The following is a 19,216-nucleotide window of genomic DNA, read 5'->3' on the forward strand; positions in this document are numbered from 1 at the left end:
CCATTCATTCTTACCACCGCAAATACTGTCTGACAGCACATCTAGGTTCTCTGATGTTCAGTACAAGAGATTACGTATCTAACACTGGATTTTTATAAGTAAATACAAGAGTTTCTTGTTATAAAATGGTCTCCTGAGAAGTTCACAATACCTAGGTGTCTCTTTCAAGTAGAAACAAAGCCTCAAAAATTTAACTGCAACTGTATACATTTTACCATTCTGCCTTTTACCGTGAAATTTGTAGAAACCAAAAATACAAGATGCATTTTCTTCTCTTATGGCTGTTTATAGCTTTATGTATATAATAATACTGGGTAAAATGTTAATGGATCCCAAGGTTGAATAAAAATAGGTGTTACTATTAACCAAATAAAATTTTAGATAAACTATTCTTAATATGTGAACAAACAAAAATAACCTCATTCAATATGCTTCCTTTTGGATAGTATCTTAGAAATACCTTGATTTCATGCATCTGACAGGATGAAAAGGAAATGAATTTGATTGAGTTTACCATATAAAAAAAATGATGCTATTTGTTTGCTGATATTGTTAGTTCACTGACCAATTTATTTATTATCCATATTGTATAAAACATTAGAGCTTTCTAGAAAGTTGTAAAGATTTTGCTTCTCATTAATATAATGCTTAGCACACAGAAATTTTAAAATAAACATTAGTTATTATATTCATTGCTAAATTAACCTATTTCTTCCACTAATGCTCTGCATCTCACATACTCCTCCTTTTTCAGAAAACTTTCTATACTGATACTCTGTTTTGTGTATTTTTATTCTCTTGTTCTCTACAGTTTCCATTTCATTAATATTAGTATTGAATAAGGATCAAGTTTCGCAATGAAATTATTGACACATTCCCAACTCAAGTGCTTGTGACTCTCCACTGCCCCTCCTGGTGCCATTCTGCTATGTCACATAAAGTTGATCTACTCATTTCTAGGGCAGCTTGAATGTGCAAAGGATTTACCCTATTCATGAGACTCCTCAATTCCAGAGGGAAAAGAGCCCACTGATCACTGTGCAAGCTTTCCTCTCCCTCACTCAGACCATTTTGAGGCATGATCTGCACTATATCTCAGAGGCCCCCTCGCTGGATGAAGCCCTTATTGCTCACAATGATAATCCACACCTTAACCACACTTCGCTGGTATTTCTCCTTTTGGATATTACTTTATTTTTTTTGAACCGGAAATTGCTCAAATCCCTATTCAAATACACTTTTTGCCTCATAAGTCTTCTTTTCTGGGTCACCTTTTCGGAGGAATCCAATCTAAAAGAATCTCCATGACACTAAATTCAATATACACACTTTCACTTTTACTTTGCTTTGAGTTATGTTTGATATACTTGACAATCTCTGTACTAGGTGAACACTGTTTTCTTTTGTTTTATTGACACCATATCCCCTTGATTTTCCTTCTGATCAGTTTATTTCTTGTTATTCCTCTGATCAGTTTATTTCTTGTCTGTCTTTTACCTGTAGGCTTCTGTACTGCGTCCTTCTCTCTTTTTATGGTTACTCTTTATCACCTTCTTATTCTCACTGAATCTCCAGATATCATCTCTAGATATATCATTATTAACTGTCTGTTTTCACATACACATCTCTTTTAGGTTCTTTACCCAAATTATCAACATATTACTGGTTCTTTCCACTGAAACGTCTTAGAAAAGCATTCATCTTCTTAACACAATTTTGAGATGTTTATTGCCTGCAACCTTACCGTCTTCTAGTATTTTTTCTTCTCTACCTCAAAACATAGCACCACCTCTCACCCCTTTACTCTGGACAGCAAAATGAGAGACACTGCTGTTGTCTCCTTCTCATTCACATCCCACATATAACCAATTATCAAATCCTACTTAGTAAAGTTTCTATATGTGGTTAATGTGTGTGGTGTGTGTTTTTGCCTTTTTAGGTTTTGTTTTTTAACTGATATGGAATAAGTACAGAATTATTATACATATCTATGGAGTACACTGTGATGTGTGACTTTAAGTAGATGTTGTGATCATCTGTATGGCAATGTCTGCCAGTTCCAGAGTATGAATTAGAAATGTGGGAAATAATTTCTTGAGCCCATAGTACTGTGTTTAGAGTTGTTCTTTATTTTATGACAGAAGCAGATATTGATATAGAGAGATAATACTGCATACTATATGTAGATATAATCTCAGTATGTTTCTTTCTTTCCTAAAATTTAAACTATGTTGTCTACATGGTAAAGTCATATAGTTGGCCATAAATACACCTGCAAATGATGGCCTGTGTTTTTCAGGCGCCAAGAGAAAACTATCCAGGGATGATGACTTGGCCATGGCTAAAGGCCTGAGGATTACTTCTTAAGCATACCACATTGTTGCCCATCCCTTGCTTTGAAAGGCACAGGTAGTGAGTACATAACAGTCATAATAAAAATATTTAATTTTTTACTTTCTTATCCTTTCTTACTCCTTTTTAAATATATATAAATTTAAAATTTGTATAAATTTAAAAAGTTACATCTATACAATGAGTAGCAATTAAGCCAGGACATGTAGCGTCTTCATCACCTGTGTACAATATATTTTTTGCTAACTATATTCACCCTACTTTACTATCAAATATCAATTTTAGCCTTTCTGGCTCTCTGAGGAGCCCCCTGGTGGTTGGCAAAAACAACACCTCACAAAAGGTGGCAGAAAGGAGCCAAGAAAAAAAGGTAGTTGATCTATTTTCTAAGAAAAATGGTGTGATGTAAAAGCACCTGCTATGTTCAATATAAGAAATACTGGAAAGACACTAGTCACTGGGGCTCAAGCAACTAAAATTGCATCTGACAGCATCAAGGGTCATGTGTTTGAAGTGAGTTTTGCGTACGTGCAGAATAATGAAGGTAAATTTGGAAAATTCCAGCTGATTCCTGAAGATGTTCATGTCAAAAACTTCCTAACTTCCACGGCATTAATCTTACCCATGATAAAATGTGTTCCACAGTAAAAAGTGGCAGACCATGATTAAAGTTTTTTTGATGTGAACACTATTGGTGTTGATTTGTTTTGTCTGTTCTGCATTGGTTTTACTAAAAAATGCAAAAATTAGATCTAGACCTCTTACACTCAGCACCAGTGGGTCCACCAAATCCAGAAAAAGAAGATGGAAATCATGACCTGAGAAACAAATGACTTGAAAGAAGTGGCCAATAAATTGATTCCATACAGAATTGGGGGCGGGGGGAAGCCTTGCCAATCTATTCATCCTCTCCATGATGTCTTTTTCAGAAAAGTAAAAGTGCTGAAGTAGCCCGAGTCTGAACTGGGACAACTCACGGAGTTTCATGGTGAAGGTAATAGTTCTGGAAAAGCTACTGGGGATGAGACAACTGCTAAAGTTGAACAAGTTTGTGAGTATGAACAACCAGTTAAATAATCTGTTTAAAGTTCAGACTTTTAAAAATATAAATAAGAAGTCCCATTTGTGGAAAAAAATAAACTTATTTTTTCTGTCTAACTGTATGTTTTTACACCCTTTAACCTACTTCTCTTTAGTCTTCTCTCTACCCTCAACTTACCCTTTCAGTCTGTTATCTATTCTGTCATCTCTCTTACTCCTTACCTCTATGTAATTAATTTCTTTAACTCATAAGTGAGAACATGCAATATTTTTCTTTTTGTGCCTGGCTTATTTTACTTAGGATAATAACCACCAGTTCCATCCATGTTGCTGTAAATGACATGAATTTTCTCTTTCTCATGCACAGGTAGCATTTCTTAGTGTATATGTACCACATTTTCTTTATCCATCCATCCGTTGGGGGAAACTCAGGTTGATTTTGTATTTGCTATTTTGAATAGTGCTGCAATAAACATGTGAGTGCAGGCATTACTTTATTAATTTATTTTGTTGATATCTGGTAGTGACAATGCTCTATCAAACATTAATTCTGGTTTTAAAATTCAAGAAATTGTCCTACTATTTTTCATAGTGACTGTACTGATATATATTCCCACCAATGGTGTTTGAGAGTTCCTTTTTTGCCACATTCTCACCATTATCTGTTATTTTTTGGTCTTTTTAGATGCCTAATAGGCATTCTGACTGGGATAAAAGGGTATCTCAGTTTGGTCTTCATTTGTGTTTCTCTGATGATTAGTGATGTGAAGCATTGTTTTGTATACCTGTTGGCCATTTATGTCTTCTTTTCAGGAATGTCTATTCCTGTCCTCTGCCCACTTTTTAACAGGATTGGTTGTTTTTAATTTATTGAGTTGTTTGAGTTCCTCAAATACTATAAATATTAGACCCCTGTTAGACTAACAGTTCACAGATATTTAATCACATTCAACAGTTTCTTCACTCTAGATTATCTATTTTGCTTTGCAGAACCTGTTTAGTTTAATTAAGTCCTTCCTGTGCTTTTGAGGTCTTAGTCATAAATTCTTGGCCTAGGTCAATGTCCAGAAGAATTTTGCTTTAGTTGTCTACTAGTATTTTTATACTTTCAGGTTGTACATTTAAATCTTTAATTTATTTTGAGTTAAGGTCTATATGATGAGAGATAGGAGTTCAGTTTTATTCTTCTATAGCCAATTTTCTTAGCACATTTATTGAAGAGGGTGTCTTTTCCTCAGTATAAATTCTCAGATTTGTCAAAAATCAGTTAGCTGTAAATACGCAGCTTTATTTCAGGGTTCTGTATACTGTTCCATTGGTCTATGTATCTATTGTTATACAAATACTGTGCTGTTTTGGATACTATGACTTTGTAAAGTCAGGTAATATGACGCCTCCAGATTTGTCCTTCTTGCTCAGGATTGCTTTGGTTATTTGGGCTCTTCTTTATTTTATATTACTTCTAGAACTATTTTTTCTAACTTCGTGTGAAAGAATGTTGGCATTTTAATAGGGATGGACTGAATCTGTAGACTGCCTTGAGTAACATGATAATTTTAGTGATATTAATTCTTCTGGTCCATGACCATAGGATGCTTTTCTATTTGCTGGGGTTGCCTTCAATTTCTTTAATCAGTGTTTTGTTAGTTTCCCTAATAAAGCTATTTTACCTCCTTGGCTAATTTTATTGTTAGGCATATTTTTGGCAACTTTTATAAATGAGATTGCCTTATATATTTTTTCAGCTATATTATTACTAGCATATTAGGCCAGTGCAGTGGCTCACCTCTGTAATCCCAGCACTTTGGGAGGCTGAGACGAATGGATCACTTGAGGTCAAAAGTTCGAGACCAAACATCGCTAACATGATGAAAACCCATCTCTACTAAAAAGAATTACAAAAATTGGCCCAGCGTGGTGACATATGCCTGTAATCCCAGCTACTCAGGAGGCTGAGGCAGGAGAATCATTTGAATCTGGGAGGCAGAGATTGCAGTGAGCCTAGATGCCAAGATTGTACCCCTGCACTCCAGCCTGGGTGATAGCAAGACTCATCAAAAAAAAGAAAAGAAAAGAGGCCAGGCACAGAGGCTTATGCCTGCAATCCCAGCACACTGGGAGGCTGAGGTGGGTGGATCACAAGGTCAGGAGACCGAGACCAGCCTGACCATCATGGTGAAACCCTGTCTCTACTAAAAATACAAAAATTAACTGGGCGTGGTGGCACATGCCTGTAGTCCAAGTTACTTGCGAGGCTGAGGCAGGAAAATCTCTTAAACTCAGGAGGTAGAGGTTTCAGTGAGCTGAGATTGCACCACTGCACTCCAGACTGGGGAACAGACGGAGGGAGGGAGGGAGGGAGGGAGGGGAGGGAGGAAGGGAGGGAGGGGAAGGGATGGGAGGGGAGAGGGAAGAAAGAAAGAGAGAAAAGAAGAAAGGGGGGAAGATGAGAAAGAAGAGAGGGAGGGAGGGAGGGAGGGGAAGAAAGAATGCTATTGGTCTTTGCATGTTGACTTTCTATCCTGCCACTTACTGAATTCATTAATCAAATCTAAGATATTTTTGGTAGCCATTGGGTTTTTCTAGATACAACATCATATCATAAGCAAAGAGGGACAATTAGACTTTCTCTTTTTCTATTTGGATGACCTTTATTTTTCTTTTGCCTGATATCTCTGGCTATGACTTTAAGTACTTTGCTGAATATGAATGGTGAAAGTGGCCATCCTTGTCTCGTTCTAGTTCTTAGATAAAAGGCTTTCAGTTTTTCCCCATTTCATATGATGTTAGCTGTTGGTTTGTTATATACGGCTTTTATTATTTTGAAGTATTTTTCCTTCTACGCCCAGTTTGTTGAGAGGTTTTATCATACAGGTATGTTTCATCAAATGCTTTTTCTGCATCTGTTGAGATTATCATATGGTTTTTTTCCTTCATTCTACTGACATGATATATCACAGTTTAACCAACAAAGATTACAAGAGACAAAGAAGGGCACTGCATAACTGTAAAGGGATCAATGCAACAAGAAGAGCTAAGTTTTATGACTGCTTTATATATTATTTATTTATTTAATTCTTCTTCCATTGTTTTTCATTTTAGTTTGGTGGATTTCTGTAATGATAATATCTGCATCATTTCTCTTCCTTTTTGTGCAATTACTTCACCAGTGAGTTTTATGATTTCATGTGTGTTCATGATGGTAAATGTCATGCTTTAAATTCTAGATTTAAGAGCCCCTTAAGTACTTCTTTTAGGGCCTCCCTAAATATCTCTCGGCATTTGCTTGTCTGGAAAATATTTTATTTCTGTTTCATTTATGAAAGATAACAGTGCTGGATATACCTTCTTAGTTGAAAGGGTTTTAGTTTTCAGCACTTTTAATATATAATTTCACTCTCTTCTAGTGTGTAAAGTTTCTATTGAGTGATTTGCTGTTAGTCTCAGGGAGTTCCCTTTACAGGTGACTCAACATTTGTGTCTTCTGTTTTAGGATTTGTTCTTTATGTTTAACTTCATACATCTGCTTATAATGTGGCATGGAGGAGAAACTTTTGCATTGTATCTGCTTGGGGATAAATGAGCCTCCTGCATTTACATGTTTAAATATCTTGATTCACTTGAGAAGCTTTCATGTATTTTGTTATTCAATATGTTTTCTTTTCTTTTCCTTTTTTTAAATTTATTATCTCTATGCCCTTGGTGATTCTGATGCTACAGTGTTGGACTAAACTGGTCAATCCCCAGCACCCTGGCTATGTGATCTATCTTGGAAGGATGGGTAAAATCAAGTGAGAGACCATGCACTCAGGTCCCACCAACATGAGAGAAAGCACCAGTCAAGACGGGTCAGGGCAGAGTGAATCTCAGGCCCAAGCAGAGTGCTCAAGTAAGGCGTGGTTGCGGCTGTACTGAGGCCCTGCCACTGGAGGGAATGGGGCAGGTTTCACTGGACACAGCTTGGGCCAGAGGTGGGGCAAACAGTCATCCCTCTCATGCCATAGTCCCATCAGTTCTGGCAGCACATGCCTAGTTCACAGCTCAGCCCAGCTATAGGAACTGCCTTCCCAGTTTGCAACTCAGGCCTAGCAGCAAGTTTTACCCAGTTTGTACCCTGGTCTCAGTCATATGGACCTCACTTCCCAGAACCAGCAGCTGAAGTTCATGCCTCATTCACTCATCAACTCCAAATCTGGGAGCTTATTCCCAGATTACACCCCAGTTCCAGCAGCAACAGCCCAAGCTTTCCTAGCACGTCAGCCCCAGTGCCACTGAGCTCCAGGACAGTATCCATTCTGTTAAAGGCTAGGATTCAAAATGGCACTTGGCTGTAACGACTTAGGTCCGAGAAAGGGTGTGGGACCAAGCACAAACTTCGTCTTGGAACAGATCTGTCTCACAGTCTCCTGGAAGCTCCCTGTGTATTTTCCAGGCTTCACAGGGTCAAAGTGCTCTCCTATGGCAAGATTCCACGGTGGGAATGTGGACTACCTCAATTCTCTCACTTTCTCTTTCTCCGTGCTGGGAAGTCACTCCCATCTCCCAGCCAATCCCAGCCAAGCACACTGCCTTCTTCTGTCTCTTCTCCTTCCTTGATTTCAATGTTTCCTGTCACGTTTCTGTTGCCTTCCAGTGTTATTTCTTTTATAATGTAATAAAAGCGATTGTCTACACACTATTTTTGTTCTTCTGAGTAAAGGAGGCAAGCATGAAATTCTTCTAGCCATTTGAAGCTCCTTGTGTGTTTTTAATAATATCACTTCTCTTTGCCACTTCTACATTTTCATCTTTAGAATTAAAAGTAACATGATCTTACTTTACGTACTGGATACCCTAAATTGTAGTCCATGATTGCTGCTTTATTCCACACTGTGGGAGCAGGGGAATGAATTCCTGAGACCACTGACCCACTGCCGTGATAACTGCATTAATCAATTCAGGAGAAAGAATCTAATCACCTCTTAATGATCCCATCTCTTAATTCTGTCACAGTGTCAATTAAATTTAAACCTGAGTTTTAGACAGGACATTCAAACCATAGTAGTGACTGAAGGTATATGAATCTGAGGTTTTGGATTTAAAATGTGAAGGTAATCAAACTTCCTTTGAGACTAATAAAAATATAAAGGAGAGAGAGATAAAGAAAAAGGCACTTTTACAAAGTATCATAATCACCAGATATTTAGCCAAGCAGAAATGAAATTTAAACAACTATTCACTTATCAGCATGAATAAATCTTACAAATATATAAAAATGTATGCTTATGTAATTAATTTTTAGAAACATATGAAACTTATTATTAATAAACGTTTAAGATTTTTTTTTTGAGACAGGATCCCACTATGTTTTCCAGGTTGCAGTCACACAGGTGATCACAGCACACTGCCTCCAGAAGAGCCAGAATTATAGGTGTGCGCCACCACGCCAAGCAATTCCAGACATTTTAAATTGTGCACTGTTCTGAGTAGCTTGATAAAATCTCAGTTTCTGCTGCATCATGCCCTGTACACGCGTCATCCCTTTGTGTAGTTATTCATGTTACATGCTACCAGCCCCTCAGTTACTTAGGCATCATCCAGGATACTTCAGTGCTTGTGTCCAGATCACCTTTATTGTACTTAATAATGATCCCAAAGCACAAGATTAATGATGCTGGCCATTTTACTATGCTACAGAAAAGCCATCATGTGCACTTCCTTTAACTGAAAAGGTGAAAGTTCTTGACTTAATAAGGAAACAAAAACAAAAGAAAAAATGTATGTTGAGGTTGCTAAGATATATGGTGAAAACAAACCTATCTGTGAAATTGTAAAAAAAGTAAAATAAATTTCTGCCTAGACTATATAGGCTTCAGTACTATTTGCAGTTTCAGACATCCACTGGGGATCTTTGAACATATGCTTGGTGAATAAAAGGAGACTACTATATAATTAATATGCATATATACATATGTAGAAACATGGTAGCTATGCACAGGAATGGTAAACACTGTGCTGCCACTGCAAATTGAGTGAGGGAAAAAAATTACAGAGAGGTGCCCAATAGAATTCAACTGTATCTTTCATGTTTTATATGTTAAAACAAAATAAACAATGGATATTAGATATATAAGGCTTAATATTAGCAGATGAAAACGTGACTGGATAGTTTATGGATGTCATTCACATTATTCTCTATAATAGTTTAAATTTTTGAAATATTTTACATTTTTAAAATTAGATAAAACTACACCTCCAAGAAGATGCAGTAGATATATTTTCCCCATTCTTCCTGATATGTGCTAGTAAAACCTCTGGGCATTATGTATAAAATATAAGACCCTGAAAGCTAAAAAGAATTATTATTGGCTAGAGACCTCAAAACTAAAAAGTTGGATACACAGTGAGCTCCCTGAGTTTTATTTTTGCCTCATATCTTTCATGCCAGGTGCTGGAGAAGCCTGAAACCAGAATTGTCAATGGATGCAGGCAAAATAAGCCCCTTAAAACCAGTTCTCTTGACACAAATGAATAGGAAAAGCAAAACCTAAGGAAGCAGAAGTTTAAGAAAGCAACCTTTCTATTACCACCAACCACCACCAGCCAAGTGGCTTAGGCTTTCACCTTTGACAGCTTATAAAAAGACATCCCAACTCCGCTGCTGGGGAGGTTTTTAATGCGGCCACATAGGGAACTGGAGCTTTATCACATCCAGGTAATCACCAGCTCCAGTGCAACCTCTTCCATGATGGCAGTGGAAACCATGCAGAAAGCCTGGACTTTCACTTCCATCAGAATTAACAAGGACTTCCTCTTCCTCACCTTCCTTTAAGTGTAGAGGCAGAGGAGATACCGGATGGAGTCAATACTTTCACCCAGATCAGAGGGTAACAACAACATTCCCACTGCAGTGTCAATGGAGACTACTTGGGAACAGTGACAAGACACTTCCACCCCTCTTAAACAGGAAGGCATCATGGGATACCTGGTGAGAAACAGAAACTCCTACCACTGTCTAAGGTAACAAGGTGTCGTCCCCTTTGATCTCAATGGAAACACATTGGAGATTCTGAGTCGCTGTCCTCTTAGTATTAAGGGGGTAAGAAGGCACGTCAAATTATATAGCAAAAAGAGAAGGCTTAAATTAGATTGAGAGTCTCACAGCCTAACAGAAAAATGTCCTGGTTTTAATAAAAAATCTGGTCTTACACCAAGAATTAGAAGTATCTCAAACTGAATGGAAAAAGACGAGCATTGCAAATGGCAGAGTGACAGAGATATTGAACTATCTGACAAAGAGTTTTTAAAGCAGAAATCACAAAATGCTTCAATGAGCAACTGCAAATGTACTTCACCCAGCTGAAAACTTCGAAAGTGTGAAAGTTATGAGGACAAAAATGGAGTCACTTGTGTTAAAAACTGTACCAAACGGAGGTGGAGAAGCCTGGGAGGGGAGGGTTTTTATGCATACATCCATAATAGCAAGAACAATCACAAAAGACTGCAAAAACCACAACTTTGTGTAAAGGCCATCACAGCCTTACACATAAAAAAGATACTTCTGTAAGGATACCTGCTTGGCAGCTGCCTGCGCAGCCTCAGGCTGGTGCGATCCTTGTTGTTGATCCTTGCAGTCAAGGATAAATATCTGAAAATAATTATACAATCATTCTCACTTTCTCTGTAAAAACTTCTGTCTGCCTTTACCTCCCTGAATATGCTCATTATTTACTATGACATGCGTATTCCTCTCACAATATCCACTCCCAAATAGACAATTTCTTTTAGAGAGACTCTCTCTGTTAATTATTTAGGCTTTGACAAAATCCTAAAATAACTCTTAACTCCAAACAAGAATTGATATTGCAAACCAAACAGCTGCCAAGAAAACTGAAGAGAGGAAAGTACAGGGTGTCACAGTTTATGGGTGGTAGAGATGGAGGAGAAGCCTGCAGCTGTAGTAGCCTAAATGCTGGAACGAAAGTGAGGGCTACTCGGAGAGCTACAAACTTCCAGGACTCACTCTTGGTCTGGGGTTGGGGTGAATCCTACATTTTAAAAATTATTTTCCCCCAGTACCTTCACTAGGTTCTCATTGTGAGGATCAGAGGAACATCTTGTCATGCTTTGAGTAGGAGAAAAAAACAGTACCACCAGCTGTGGCCTACTGGGAAACACACACACACACACACACACACACAGTACCACCAGCTGTGGCTTACTGGGAAACACACACACACACACACACACACACACACACACGGAGAAAATTCCCTCTAGAGACTTAGTTATATTATTGTAGAACACTTCTCCCCAGTATCTTACCACTACAACAACAGAGCTCCAGGATAATAACAGTGAACCACAACTGAACAAGCTGCAAGACACAAACTCCGTTTACAAAGTCTCTAGGGAAACTCAAAGTTAACCGTGGGGTAAAAGTAAGGACACTAGATAGGATTGAAGACTGATATCTATAGGCGTAACAAACACTAAACACTGGATAACTCCTGGTTAGATAAACATAGAATTTCATGCTAAAGGACTGTTTATCTCAGTTCCCACTACTTGATCTCACATGTCCGGCTTTCAATAAAAAATGTAAATACAAGGCATGATAAAAGATAAGAAAAAGCACATCCTGAAGAGAGGAATTGAAGCAAGCATCAGAACCAGATTCAGATACAGCAGAGACATGAGGGGAAAGAGAACCAGGAATTTAAAATAACCATAATTAATAAGTTGATGGTTCTAAAGAAAAATAAAACAGGTAACATGAAAGAACAGGTAGGTAAGGTAAGTAAGAAGATTTAAACTGTAAGAAAGAATAAAAAGAAAATCCTAGAGGCTAGGCAAGATGGCTCATGTGTGTAATTCCAGCACTTTGGGAGGCTCAGGCAGGAGGATCACTTGAAGCCAGGAGTTCAAGACCAGCCTGGCCAACTTGGTGAAACCATGTCTTTAGTAATACACAAAAATTAGGCTGGGCATGGTGGCTCATGCTTGTAATTCCAGCATTTTGGGAGGCCACGGCAGGTGGATCACTTGAGGTCAGGAGTTCGAAACCAGTGTAGCTAACATGGTGAAACCCTATCTCCACTAAAAATACAAAAAAATAACCAGGTGTGGTGGCACGTGCCTGAAATCCTAGGTACTCCAAAAGCTGAGGCAGGAGAATCACTTGAAACCAAGAGGCAGAAGTTGCAGTGAGTGGAGATCTCGATACTGCACTCCAGCTTGGGCAACAAGAGCAAAACTCCATCTCACAAATAATTAATAAATAAATAAATAAGACACAAAAATTAGCCGGGTGTGGTCTCAGCTACTTGGGCAGCTGAGGCATGGGAATTACTTGAACCAGGGTTGCAGAGGTTGCAGTGAGCCAAAATCATGCCACTACACTCCAACCTGGGCAACACAGCGAGACTTTGTCTCAAAAAAAAAAAGATAAATATCCAGCACTTTGGGAGGCTGAGGCGGGTGGATCACAAGGTCAAGAGATCGAGACCAGACTGGTCAACATGGTGAAACCCCGTCTCTACTAAAAATACAAAAAATTAGCCAGGCGTGGTGGCACGTGCCTGTAATCCCAGCTACTCAGGAGGCTGAGGCAGGAGAATTGCCTGAACCCAGGAGGTGGAGGTTGTGGTGAGCCGAGATCGCGCCATTGCACTCCAGCCTGGGTAACAAGAGCAAAACTCTGTCTCAAAAAAAAACTCTTAAATAAAATGTTAGAAATGTTAAAATAATTGTACAGAAATATAGAATTCCTTTGATGACTTACCAGTAAATTAGACAGAGCCAAGGAAAGAATCAGCGGGCTTAAAGATATATTGCTAGGAACCTGCTGTACTGAAATGCAAAGAGAAAAAAAATAATGAAAAAAAGCAATTGGACAAAATGGTCAAGAATTGTGGGATACTTATAAAACATACAACATGTAATGGAAACGTCAGGTGATCAGAAATAGAGAAATGAGCAAGACAAATATTGAATCATTTGAAAAATTAATTGCTGACAATTTCTCAAAATTAATGACATACTCAAAACCACAGATTTAAGAATTTCAGAGAATACCAAGTATGAAAACTCTTAAAAAATTGATGCCTAGGTACGTCATATTTATTTAATTCAAAACAAAAGACAGAGAAAATCTTGAGAGAAGCCAAGGTGTGTGAGGTGGGGTCATGCGAAAGGTTACCTTTAGAGAAACGAAGAATTACAATAGACTTCTCTTCAGAAACCATACAAGCAAGAACCGAGTGCAGTGAAATATTTAAAGCATTGGAAGAAAAACCAAGCAATCTAGAATTCTGCATCAAGTTACATTACCCTTATCGTTGAAGAATTAAGTCTTTTTCAGACAAACCTGGAGGCATTTGTTGGCAGTAGTAGATACAGCTTGCAATGTGTCAAAACATATTCTCCAGAAAGAAAATGGTATGTCAGAAAATCAGTCTTTTCATAAAGAAAGGAAGCACATTAGAGAAGGAAGAAATGAAGGATTTTCAGTGCAATGCTGAATAAAAGTGTTGAGAATGGATGCCCTGGCATTGCTCCTGAACTTACTGGGAAGCATTTAATGTTTTATCTGTCAATGTTACATGAACAGAAGCCATTTTGAAGATGCTGTTTGTCATATCGAAGTTTCATTCTGTTCATACTTTTCTGAGTTTTCAATAATAGATGGATGCTGAACTTTGCCAAGTGAGTTATCTGCATATATTAAGATACTGTATTATTCTTCTCTTTTATACTCAATACAGTGAATTCACTAATGGATTTTTTAATGCTAAGCCAATCGTGCATTGTTGAAACAAACCTCACTTAGTAGTAAGTTATATTTATTTTTATAGATTGCTCTGGTTTATTTTGCCGTTTTTTTCAAGAATTTTGAATCCATTGTCATGATATATTATTTTGTTTACTTGTAATATTTTGGTCTGTAGATCAGTTTCTGATACTGATCAGAACACAATACTACAAAGTTATGTCCAACAATATAAATTTATTGTCTCACAGGTCTGAAAGCTAGAAGTCCAAAATTAAGTTGTCACCAGGACCCTGCTCTCTCTGAAATTTTAGGTAGAACTCTTTTCTCTTACTAGCTTCTGGTGGTTTGCCTGCCATCTTTTATTACTTTAGAAGTCCAGTGCAGCATTTTTATCTTGATTTTAACTTGATTATATATACAAAAATCCTGAATCCACATAAAGTCACATGCACAGGTACTAGAGATTAGTGCCTCAATTTGTCTTTTTTGGGAGACATTCTACCCATAACATTATTTTTGTATCAGTATTATGCTGGCTTTATAAAATGTATTGGGATTTTTTAAATTCTATTTTGTGAAAGCTATGGTATATAAATGCTGTTAATTCTTCTATAAATATTTAAGATAGCTCAAATAAGAAAGCATATGGCCCTTGAGTTTCCTTTAAGGTAATGTTTTTGATAAATTGAATTTGTTTAATTGAAAGGATGACAGATTATTTTATTTTCAAAATGCTAGAAAATTCTGTTGTTTTGCTAATAAGGTGGTTTGGTAGACAGCATAAACCTTTGAATATCTTTACTTATATGGCAAAAAGGACTTTTCAGGTAATTATCTAGAGATGGAAAGATTATTTTGCATCATTCAGGAGACCTAATGTAATCATGAGGCTCTTTATAAGACAGAGTCGGGAGAAACAGAATCAATAGGAATGTGGACAGCATTTAGAATCTGGAAAAGCTAAAACATGGATTATCTCCTAGAACTTGCAGAAGGGCACAGCATTATCAATTCCATGATTGCAACATAGTGAAACTGATTTTGGACATCTGATCCACAAAGCTGTAAGTTAATACACTTGTACTGGTTTAAGTTACTAAGTTTGTAGTAATTTATTACACTAGCAATGGAAAATTAATATAAAGTAAATCAAAATCATTTTGACAAACTAAACAATAGATTTTCTTTTACTATACCGAAACAGGAAGAATTAATAATTAAAATATTTGAACTTATGTATTTGTGCTTCTGATTTTCTTATTTTAATGAGAGGTTTTGCTTTGCTAAAATTTATTTTTTACTTGTTTTCTACTATGGTACCATCGGATTTTTTAGTCTCAAAGGATTTTATTATAGCAAATTTCTTGCCCTTCCTTTAGAGATCTGAAAGAGGTCACTGGATGCTTATAGTATGCTGTAGTATCGTTTCGACAATTGCTTTTTCAATTGCTATTTACTCAACAAGTGAATGTTTGAGCTGTTCTGTTGAGTGATGCCTTGTTTGTGTTAAAGGCATAAGAGAACAGAATATTCTCCTTTAGGAATACAGATCAATATTACACAGACATTACTTTTATAACCCCAATTTTGGTGTTGTTTTCTTTGTGTAATTCTAGAATAGGATCTGACATTTGTAAACTCATTGATCAAAAAAGTAAGCTTTTCTTTAGGGAAGTTAGAAACAATAATGCAAATAAGGTCTTTATGAAACAGGAAAACCACTTTGATTATTTTCTCATTGAAACAAATATGTAGAAACTATGGAAACTTAATGCAAATATAATAGCAACATTTTCTCTCTTGTATTTCTCTCTTTCAAACAAAACTTGTTTTCAGGCAAAGTCAAATTGTTTAGTGCAGCACTGTTGAGTAACAATTTAATATAACCAACATATGTAATTCAATTTTTCTAATAGTCTCATGCTTTTTTCAAAAAAGGCAAACAGAATTGGGTAAAATTAATTTTAGTAATACATTTTACTTAGCCTGCTATATCAAAATATTGTTCCTTCACAACTAATCTAAAAATCATAATTGAGCTTTTACATTTTTTAAAACAAAGTCTTTAAGATCTGATATGTATTTCGTATTTACAGGACATCACAATTAGAATAAGCAACATTTCAAGTTCTCAGTATCTAGTAACTACCACAGTGGATGACATGTGTGTGTAGGTAATCTAGGAAAAAATAATCCAGAACCAAATCATTGTAATGAACATAATCAAAAGTCCTAGTGGTTTCCATTAGTCTTAAATACTGTTCCACCAAATATAAAATTCTCCCAAGTTTTTCTTTCTTGGTTTCATGATTTTTATCCTAATGAATAGATTATTAATATTTCATGCAAGGACTTGACAAGATAGCATCATTTTGGAGGCTACAGCATGTTAAAGAGAATTAAGCACAAGAAATCGTAATATAGATTTGTGTAATAAAAAGAAATAGGACCATAAAAATCAGGTAATTAGAAGTAGAAGCCTTTCTCCAGTAATAAGTAGTGGCAAATATTTTGCACAGTTAATATAATGACATAGTTTTATTCAAATGCTGTAAGCGTTTTATGATTAAACATCAAATCATTTCAGAAACAAACAAAAAAGATAACCTTGTAGGTTATAAAAATATTAAAGACCCATGGGTCAAAACAACTTCACACATTATAAAAAATCACATGAAGATTATTTGAAGCATAAAAAAAAAACTAATGTGCTGAAACATAAGAGACTACCCTAAATATAACACTGTTTGATGTTATTATTTAGAAAAGATACATACTTTGGCTCTACTGTATTAACAAAAAGATGTCAAATTCATGCTACGGATAAGATAATTTTCACTGAATTTTTATAAATATGGGTATACTTTTGTTCAAAATTCCTTTCTACAAGAAACTTCATTAAGGCAATTTTATTAATTCTTACTTTATGAGCTAAGTTTTGACACAAATTTTCCCATGCATATTAGTCCACTCTTGAAGACTATAAAGAAATACCTGAGACTTGGTAATTTACAAAAAAAATTGGTCTTCTCTTGCACTGCTTTAAAGAAATACCTGATACTGGGTGATTGGCTCCTGGTTCCTCAGGCTGTACATGAAGTACCCTGGTAACATCTGCTTCTGGGGAGGCCTCAGGGAGCTTTTACTCAAGGTGGGAGGCAAAGTAGGGGCAGGTGTCTTTTTTCTTTTTGTTTTGAGATGGAGTCTCGCTGTGTTGCCCAGGCAGTAGTTCAATGGTGCAATCTGGGCCCACTGCAACCTCCTCCTCCTCCTCCTCCCAGGTTCAAGCGATTCTTGTGCCTTTGCCTCCCAAGTAGCTGGGACTACAGATGTGTGCTAACACACCCAGCTATTTTTTTGTATTGTTAGTAGTCACAGGGTTTCCCCATGTTGGCCAGGCTGGTCTCAAACTCCTGGCCTCAAATGATGTACCTGTCCCCTCAGCCTCCCAAAGAGCTGGGATTACAGGCTGAGCCACTGTACCCAACCTTCTTTGTTTTATTATGTTTTGTTTTCCTATTCAGTACTGTATTATTTCGACCTAACACATATCTATCCTCTCATCCCTGAATACTCTGGATTATTTCTTTCCAAATCATCATACTATTTCCATTAATTATCAGGAATGGCTGGGCATTCACTCATGTGTTCATTTTTTTTTTTTTTTTTTTTTTCTGAATCTGACCCCCCTTTGGTAAGAAGAAAAGACAAAAAGCCTTGTGGCTTACTAGATGTGAAGATCCTGAAAATGATCATTACATAGTGTTTAAATAACTAAAGTCATTTCCAAATGGTCTCTCTTCAATGAAATATACCTAACGCATGTGATAAATTATTAAACTGAATCGCATTTTATTTTGGGGGGCTCCCTGGCATATAAAGTATGAATCATATCCTAGCATACCATTTTTCTTATTTTAACAGGACAAAGTTCTGGTAATTAGATTTGACATACCTGAATAAAATAATTTTACATGATTTTTCCAAAAAAAAAGTGAATGTCTATTACTTAGGAGTCTAAACAACATGAAGAATGAAGGGCCAAACTACCATGAATAAAATGTTCATAAAATATCACTGATTGTGATGATAGTTTCTTAACAGAACCCACCTAAGAAGATAAAATTGTTAAAGTTGACATCCCTGACACTTGTAATATAGACCTATATGAAAAGAGAGCAGCAATAAAGAGATCACTCAGCAACTCCCCAAATTTCTCAGGGTTTTCATTTGTCTTTCATGAAGTATTTTCACCTTAGTTTCCTTAATCTCATGCAAAATTGGTTCCTTGAAGTTAGTTCTAGACAATTAAATGTGCATTTTTAGATTAGATAATAGATCCTTGCTATAATCACAGGTGTCCTCATGAGTAAGAGAGAGGGGTACAACAGTCAGTGTCTCAGTGATGACATGTGACAACGATAGATAGGACTGGCCATGCTTAAAATCATTGTCCATATATGACTATCTTTTACTGACTCAATAAGTAATGTAATAAAACACCATGAACCCACCAAAAACCAAACAGAATTAGTATTACTAAATTTAACTATGGATTTTTTCCTTCCTACTTCCTTAGCTTCCCCTACAGGAACAACTACCCTTAACTCTTCATTAAATTTATGTGTGCATTTTTATTTACATTCATATTTATGTTCCCATTATTCGTATTCCCTCAAACACTTATATCAGATACAGCTCCATCTCATATTTATCATCTTCTGTGTATCTAGATATAAATATAGGTGATATATATTTTTTAATATCACTCTTCATTTTTATACTACCTTACAAAATAAAACCTTCAAATTTTAGTTGCTATCAAAATGTTTTAAAACATGCTGCACTGTATTTAGCCTGTAGTTATCTGCTTTGCCACTCAGACAATTTGCATGCTTGTGTAAAAGTTTGCCTGTGTTACTGAAAATATCTGTAGTTTGTTTGTATTATTTTATGTTATTCTATTACTGTTATTGTACCCAAATTTATCTATTCACCCAGCAAGAATTTTTTTTATTCTTCTTTACTAGTTAATAATTTAAAAATATGCATTTCTTAGTATAAAACATG

General features: G+C 36.3%; 1 protein-coding gene and 1 long non-coding RNA gene across 7 annotated transcripts in view; one reads left to right on the top strand and one right to left on the bottom strand.

Moving 5' to 3' along the window:
• The window catches only part of LOC118149139 (uncharacterized), a 429,176-nt gene that overhangs the window by 281,837 nt on the left and 128,123 nt on the right, over positions 1–19,216 (bottom strand). The gene's annotated exons all lie outside the window — the stretch shown is intronic.
• LOC118149138 (uncharacterized) overlaps positions 1–19,216 on the top strand; it is a 39,969-nt gene that overhangs the window by 1,093 nt on the left and 19,660 nt on the right. For 4 of the 6 annotated variants that reach the window (XR_013529029.1, XR_004736372.3, XR_004736376.3 and 1 more), the window contains exons 3-7: positions 2,300–2,409; positions 3,282–3,403; positions 9,821–10,087; positions 10,206–10,392; positions 15,052–15,210. This is a non-coding gene — a long non-coding RNA (uncharacterized LOC118149138). Of the gene's footprint in view, positions 1–2,299; positions 2,413–3,281; positions 3,404–9,820; positions 10,088–10,205; positions 10,393–15,051; positions 15,211–19,216 lie in introns of all 6 variants that reach the window. The other 2 variants (XR_004736375.3, XR_004736373.3) reach the window with 2 other exon arrangements.

The sequence above is a fragment of the Callithrix jacchus genome, chromosome 18 (assembly GCF_049354715.1).
Source record: "Callithrix jacchus isolate 240 chromosome 18, calJac240_pri, whole genome shotgun sequence".
Classification (NCBI taxonomy): Eukaryota; Metazoa; Chordata; class Mammalia; order Primates; family Cebidae; genus Callithrix; species Callithrix jacchus.